Consider the following 8,301-nt stretch of genomic DNA (forward strand, 5'->3'; position numbering starts at 1 on the left):
GAAAGGAAGCGGCGCCTGCCGCCGCAGGGCAGCGACGCGCGACGCCTGCCGCCGCTACTCCCGCGGGCGAAACCCCCCCCCCACAGGGGCGGCCGCCCGGCGGGACAGCACCGCCTGCGGAGGCAGCGACGCCCGAAGGGGGAGCCCACCTGCAGCGACGCCTGCTGCCGCTACTCCCGCGGGCGAAACCCCCCTCACAGGGGCGGCCGCCTGGCGGGACAGCACCGCCTGCGGAGGCAGCGGCGCCCGAAGGGGGCGCCCACCCGCAGCGGCGTCGCCGCCAGCGGGCGTGCCGCCTGCAGGCGAGGGCAGTGCCCTCGCCCCGCCGCACAGGCGCCGCCGGCAGGGTGGCGGCGGCGGCAGCAGCAGAGAGGGAATTAGGGTTTTGGGCAAAAAGACAGTTTTGCCCCTATGAATTTGATAAATTCCAGTTTCTGTCTTTTGTCCAAATTACGAAAATACCCTTAGGAATTGAGAAATTCCCTACATGTCCCTGATTTCAGAAAATATTAATTAATTAAAAGGTTTAGTTGATTATTATTTTTATTATTATCTAGTAGTCCTATATTATGATGATTATTTATACATGTGATGTATGATGTGTGGACGGATGATCATGGACCGTGTGATGTGTGTACTTGTGATTATTATTATTGAGATCTGCGAACCTCCATTATATTTCTCGTTTATTGTCGGGCCTGCGTGCCTATGATTAAGTTGTAATCACATGAGGAGGCGCAGCGGGAGCGTGGATGCGATAGCGGGACCCACGAGACGGACGATCGTGATGCATGGAGATGCATCAAGATGTCAACGGAACCAATGAGGACGAGATGGACGATCACAAGGCATGGAGATGCACCGTTGCACACATAGATCTTGATGTGAGTGATTAGGCCTACTGGCTCGGGCCTAATCATATTAGGTTGTGGTCCATGATCATCTGGTGTGATTGCTTATACACATACTAGATATGTATATATATTTGCATGCGATGTAGATATATATTAAATATGTATATGTGTGACATGTCATATTAGGAGACCAAATCATAGAAACATCTCTCGATAATATTAAGTCGGTAAACGTGAGGCAATTAGATTGACCCACGTGGCCTTCCATCGTTATGAGTAGGAACCGAATCCCGGTGTAGGTTGAGTTGGTCGAGTCCCTCGAGACTCACCTATATCGCGATTCGCTATCTTGCTTACGACATAGAGATGTCACCGGTGACCTGAGGGCATGATATGCTTGGTCGAGTCCCTCGAGGGTATATCATCAAATCAGACTCATCTTATAACGAAGGTGTTGACTTAACCGAGCATCATGGTTGGTCGAGTCCCTCGAGGCCATGGTGATTCGGAGGCCGAACAGGACGGGAATCACAAGGAGTTGTGATCGGCAAGAGTTGTCTACCTTTTAGGCTTAGTGTGATTGGTCGAGTCCCTCGAGGTTACACTAAGACGCTGATTGGATCCTGATCCCCACTAGAAGTCTACCGGAGACTTCCGTTTCACGTGCTGAGGGTGTCGCGTGACTCGTTAGTAAAATAGTGGGAGCATATTAAGATAGAAGTCCATATCTTGATAGTTTATTTCTTGCAAAATCTGCATGTTATTCATTTTTGCTACATCTTTATTTTCAGAAAATGTCGCTTTCAAATCCCTTACGTGGCATACTTGATGTCAACCGCCTCACTGGTCCAAATTATACGGATTGGCTCCGTAACTTGAGAATTGTTCTCACAGCGGAGAAAATCGTGTACGTCCTTGATACAGTGATGCCTACGCTCGAAGAAGGGGCAAGCGAGGATGAGATCGCTCGCTACGTGAAGTACATTGATGACTCCACTCTTGCTCAGTGCTATATGTTGGGCTCTATGACTCCAGAGTTACAGAGACAACATGAAAAGATGGATGCCAGATCCATTCTCCTACATGTCCGTAAATTGTTTGAGGAACAGGGAAGGACTCAACGATATGAGATATCCAAGAGCCTTTTCCGCGCTAGGATGACTGAGGGGACACCGGTTCAGAACCATGTCCTAAAGATGATTGAGTGGATAGAGAAACTCACAGGTCTAGGAATGGTCCTAGAGGATAACTTGTGTGTGGACATTGTGCTTCAGTTCCTACCAGATTCCTTTTCACAGTTCATAATGAACTTTAATATGAACAAGCTTGAGGTGACTCTCCCAGAGCTCCTCAATATGTTGAGGGAGGCAGAGAGTACTATTAAGAAAGAGAAGCCAGTTCTCTACACTGGTGAGACCAGAAAGAAAAGAAAAGCAGAAAGGTCCCTTAAGAAGGGAAAGGGCAAGGGCAAACAAGGTAAAGCAAAGGTTGCTAAGAAAGACCCAACAAAGGACAAAGGCCAGTGCTTCCACTGTGGTAAAGATGGGCACTGGAAGAGAAACTGCAAAGAGTACCTTGCAGAAAGGGCGAAACAAAAGCTTGATGAAGCTTCAGGTACATTCATGATCAGTCTCCATTTGTCAGACTCTTATGATAACACATGGGTATTAGATACCGGTAGTGCTTATCATATATGCAATTCGTTGCAGGTTCTGGCAAGGCCTAGGAGACTAGAGAGAGGCGAGATGGACCTCAAGATGGGTAATGGAGCAAAAGTTGCTGTATTAGCTGTTGGCGAGGTCGCCCTACATCTGCCTAGTGGAGCTTTTATTGCATTAGATGCATGTTATTTTGTTCCTTCTATTATCAAAAACATTATCTCCATTTCATGTTTAACAGTTAGTGGATATAAATTTGTTTTTGAGAACAATGGTTGTTCGATATTATTAGATGATAAGATCATCACGAAAGGAACATTGCATAATGGTTTATTTATGTTAGACACCACTCCACATATCATGAATATAAATGTGTCCAAAAGGAAACGAGATGAGTTGAACAGTGCATACCTGTGGCATTGTAGGCTAGGTCACATCCATGAAAGAAGGATTCAAAAGTTGCTAAATGATGGATATCTAGATCCATTCGACTATGTGTCATATGCAACTTGTGAGCCTTGCATTCGTGGAAAACTGACCAACTCTCCATTTAGTGGAACTGAAGAGAGAGCCACTGAGTTGTTGGAACTCATACATAGTGATGTATGTGGACCCATGTCAACTCATGCCATTGGAGGTTACTCCTACTTCATTACATTTACTGATGATTTCTCAAGGTATGGATATGTGTACTTAATGAAGTACAAGTCCGAGGCCTTTGAGAAATTCAGAGAGTATAAGAATGAGGTGGAGAACCAGACTGGAAAGAGTATCAAAACTCTTCGATCAGATCGAGGAGGTGAGTACTTAAGTACAGAGTTTACTCACTTCCTCAAGGACCATGGGATATTATCCCAATGGACACCTCCTTATACACCTCAGCTCAATGGTGTCTCTGAAAGGAGAAATCGTACATTATTAGATATGGTACGGTCCATGATGAGTTTCGCTGACCTACCTATCTCATTCTGGGGATATGCCCTAGAAACCGCAGCTTACCTTCTGAACAGAGTTCCAACTAAGTCGGTGGTGTCTACACCATATGAGATATGGAAAGGGAAGAAGCCTGATCTTAAAGTAGTTAAGATTTGGGGCTGCTCTGCCCATGTTAAAAGACACAACCCCGATAAGTTAGAATCAAGGACAGGGCGATGTAAATTTGTGGGATACCCCAAGGAAACTTGTGGGTATTACTTCTATCATCTCGAGGACCAAAAGGTCTTTGTAGCTAAGAGAGCAGTGTTCCTTGAGAAGGAACACATTCTTGACGGAGACAGTGGGAGAATGATAGAATTGAGCGAGGTTGGAGAACCAAGCTCAAGCACCACTCTACAGCCCGAGTCTGTTCAGGTATCTAATACACAAGTTTCAACTTTACGCAGGTCTGATAGAGTATCCCATCCTCCTGAGAGATATGTGGGACATATTAGAGCAGAGGATGTAGAGGATATTGATCCTCAGACCTACGAGGAGGCTATTATGAGTATAGACTCCGGGAAGTGGAAAGAAGCCATGAATTCTGAGATGGATTCTATGTACTCCAATAAGGTTTGGAACCTAGTTGATGCACCCGAAGGTATTGTACCCATCGGTTGCAAGTGGATCTTTAAGAAAAAGATCGGAGTAGATGGAAAGGTAGAGACCTATAAAGCAAGGCTAGTGGCTAAGGGGTATCGTCAAAGGCAAGGTGTTGACTACGACGAAACTTTCTCACCCGTAGCAATGCTAAAATCCATCAGAATTCTATTGGCTATTGCAGCACACTATGATTATGAGATCTGGCAGATGGATGTGAAAACCGCATTCCTCAACGGGAACCTGGAGGAGGAGGTGTATATGATGCAACCTGAGGGATTCGTGTCCAAGAACTGCCCAGATAAGGTGTGTAGGTTGCTTAGATCCATTTATGGACTAAAGCAAGCTTCCCGAAGTTGGAACATAAGATTTGATGAGGCAATCAGATCTTATGACTTCGTTAAGAACGAAGATGAGCCTTGTGTATACAGAAAGGTAAGTGGGAGCGCTATTAGCTTTTTGGTGTTATATGTAGATGACATCCTCATCATTGGGAATGACATAGGAATGCTATCCACAATAAAGGCTTGGTTATCTAGACACTTCTCCATGAAGGACTTAGGAGAAGCATCTTATATCTTGGGGATTAGAATCTATAGAGATAGATCCAAAAGGATGCTTGGCTTGTCCCAGTCCAGGTACATAGAAACTATTGTCAAAAGGTTTGGCATGGAAAATTCCAAAAGAGGTCTCATACCGATGAGACATGGGATATCGCTTTCTACGAGTATGTCCCCAAAGACTCCAGAAGAAAGGGCGAACATGGATATGATACCTTATGCCTCAGCAATAGGGTCTATCATGTATGCCATGCTATGTACTAGGCCTGATATAGCGCATGCTCTGAGTGTCACGAGCAGGTATCAGGCGGATCCAGACTTGGAGCACTGGAAAGCAGTAAAGTGTATCCTTAAGTACTTGAGAAGGACTAAGGATCTTTTACTAGTATATGGAGGTAATAGCCTTAAGGTTGAAGGCTACACTGACTCAAGTTTTCAGTCTGATGTCGATGATAGCAAGTCGAATTTAGGGTATGTGTACACCTTGAATGGAGGAGCAGTGTGCTGGAAGAGTTCCAAGCAAGATACCACTGCTGACTCGACCACAGAGGCGGAGTACATTGCTGCATCAGATGCAGCAAAGGAGGGAGTCTGGTTGAAGAAGTTCATCACAGATTTGGGAGTCGTGCCGGATAGTGAGGAGCCGATTTCCCTATATTGCGACAACAACGGGGCAATTGCTCAAGCGAAGGAACCTAGGTCTCATCAGAAATCTAAGCATGTTCTGAGGAGGTTCCACCTTATCAGAGAGATCATGACCCGAGGAGATGTAGCAGTGGAAAGAGTTCCATCCGAAGATAACATTGCAGATCCACTAACAAAGCCATTGTCTCAGATTGTCTTTGAGCGTCACAGGGGTCTGATGGGGATCAGACACATAGGTGATTGGCTTTAGGTCAAGTGGGAGATTGCTAGTCATAAGTGCCCAACAAGCCAATCACGTGAGTGATGGCACGTGTGACTTGATACAGAATCTTTTTGCTTATTATATTTTGGCGTATATCACTTTATAACTATTGCATAAATGCATATGTATTGTGATGTCCTTGGATTTGTGCAATGGGAATCGGATCGTGATGAGATCACGATAATGAGATTGATTCACCTTTAAACACATATCCTAAATAATCCCGGTCATAGGTTACTCGAGAGGGACATCGTGATAACCGGATAGACTGGTGTGCTGTATACCCGTCCATATGATGGATGCAGCTGGTCTCATAGCTGCTCGTGTAGGGACACTAGGGATACAGTACAGGTGCTCATTGGAGAATGAGTTCACTGATTGATCCGCTTACGGAATGCTGGATGGTTGATGATGCCTTATTGTCAGACAATGATTCCGTAGTCCTAGTGGTGTATCTGGTTCTTAGACTTGAGACACCAAGGATGTCCTGTATGAGTGCTCCACTCTTTGATACCAGACTTATAGGTTTGGCTGTTCCCAGATCTAGTACAGCTGGTCATTGGGAGTGGTAGTCGACCTTACGAGGGCTATTGAGTGTCGATAGAGGATCATCCACTCTCGGTATCATGAGAGGAATATCCCATGTGTTCTTGCTCAGACAAATCCCTGGCCAGGGTCATTCGGGTTGAGAGAGAAAGAGTTCTCCGGGAGAATCCGATTAGAGCGAGACTCGAGTAGAAACCGTATGGGTCTGACAGCACCATGCTCGATATACGGTCTCTGGGATATTAGATGGATGAGGGACTATAGGTACATGGTAACTGAGGACAGACAGGTCCAATGGATTGGATTCCCCTGTATCGTCTGGGGACTACGGCGTAGTGGCCTAGTACTTCCGTAGTCGATGAGTCGAGTGAATTATTACAGAGATAATAATTCACTTAGTTAGAAAGGGTTCTGACAGGTATGACTCACGGCCAGCTCGATATTGGGCCTAGAGGGTCACACACATATGGTAGGCATTGCGATGAGTAGAGGTTCGGATATGAGATATCCGACGGAGCCCTTGTCTTATTGGATGCAGATCCAATACCCACTAGGGAAAGGACCCATTAGGGTTTTGACACGGGATCTCTATAAATAGGAGGGATTCACAGCCTCATAGGCTAGAGTCTTTGCTTGCCCTTCCTATTCTCCTCTCCCTCTCCACCTCAGAGTAGGCCTGGAGTTTTGAGGAGCGTCGTCGCAACCCTGCTGTGTGGATCACCGCTAGAGAGGAGGACGCTTGACCTCCTTCACCCTCTCCTAAGGATCTGCAAGGAAACAGGGATATACGATCTCCCTAGGTAACACAATCTCTATACGCAGTTTTGTGTTTTTGCGGATTTTGCGCACCAATCTTTGCACGACGATGAACATCTTTTTGGGAATTGGGGATTTTTGTTTTCTTGTTCTTCCGCTACGCATATGATGTCGCCCCCCCATGATTTCCCAACAAGAAAGAGTTCTCCGGGAGAATCCGATTAGAGCGAGACTCGAGTAGAAACCGTATGGGTCTGACAGCACCATGCTCGATATACGGTCTCTAGGATATTAGATGGATGAGGGACTATAGGTACATGGTAACTGAGGACAGACAGGTCCAATGGATTGGATTCCCCTGTATCGTCTGGGGACTACGGCGTAGTGGCCTAGTACGTCCGTAGTCGATGAGTCGAGTGAATTATTACAGAGATAATAATTCACTGAGTTAGAAGGAGTTCTGACAGGTATGACTCACGGCCAGCTCGATATTGGGCCTAGAGGGTCACACACATATGGTAGGCATTGCGATGAGTAGAGGTTCGGATATGAGATATCCGACGGAGCCCTTGTCTTATTGGATGCAGATCCAATACCCACTAGGGAAGGACCCATTAGGGTTTGACACGGGATCTCTATAAATAGGAGGGATTCACAGCCTCATAGGCTAGAGTCTTTGCTTGCCTTTCCTATTCTCCTCTCCCTCTCCACCTCAGAGAAGGCCTGGAGTTTTGAGGACGCTTGACCTCCTTCACCCTCTCCTAAGGATCTGCAAGGAAACAGGGATATACGATCTCCCTAGGTAATACAATCTCTATACGCAGTTTTGTGTTTTGCGGATTTTTGCGCACTAATCTTCGCACGACGACGAACATCTTTTTGGGAATCGGAGATTTTTGTTTTCTTGTTCTTCCGCTGCGCATATGATGTCGCCCCCCAATGATTTCCCAACAAAAACTTTTTGGGTAGCTTGGCCTGTGAAAGGATACATCTAATCTTTTCTATAATAGTGCGGTTCATCCTCTCTATAATAGCATTATACTGAGGTGTACCAGGAACTGTCATCTCATGTTGGATACCATGTGACCTGTAGTAATTATTAAATAATCCTGTGTACTCACCACCATTATCTAATCTTATGCATTTCAATTGCCTTTCTGTCTCCCTTTCAACCATAGCATGAAACTTTTTGAAGATATTAATAACTTGATCTTTGGTCTTCAAAGCATAGGCCCAAACTTTTCTGGAAAAATCATATATAAAAGTGACAAAATAAAGTGCACAACCTATACCATGAACATCAATAGATCCACCAGGAGTTTTTGTTCTCAAAGGACCACATACATCTGTACAAACACGGTCTAAGACATGTATTTTTCTAAACATAGCAAGACTAGCAAATAAAACTCTATGTTGTTTACCAGTCAAATAATTAATACAAGGGT

This window comes from Musa acuminata, chromosome BXJ1-9, assembly GCF_036884655.1.
Source record: "Musa acuminata AAA Group cultivar baxijiao chromosome BXJ1-9, Cavendish_Baxijiao_AAA, whole genome shotgun sequence".
In the NCBI taxonomy this organism is placed as follows: Eukaryota; Viridiplantae; Streptophyta; class Magnoliopsida; order Zingiberales; family Musaceae; genus Musa; species Musa acuminata.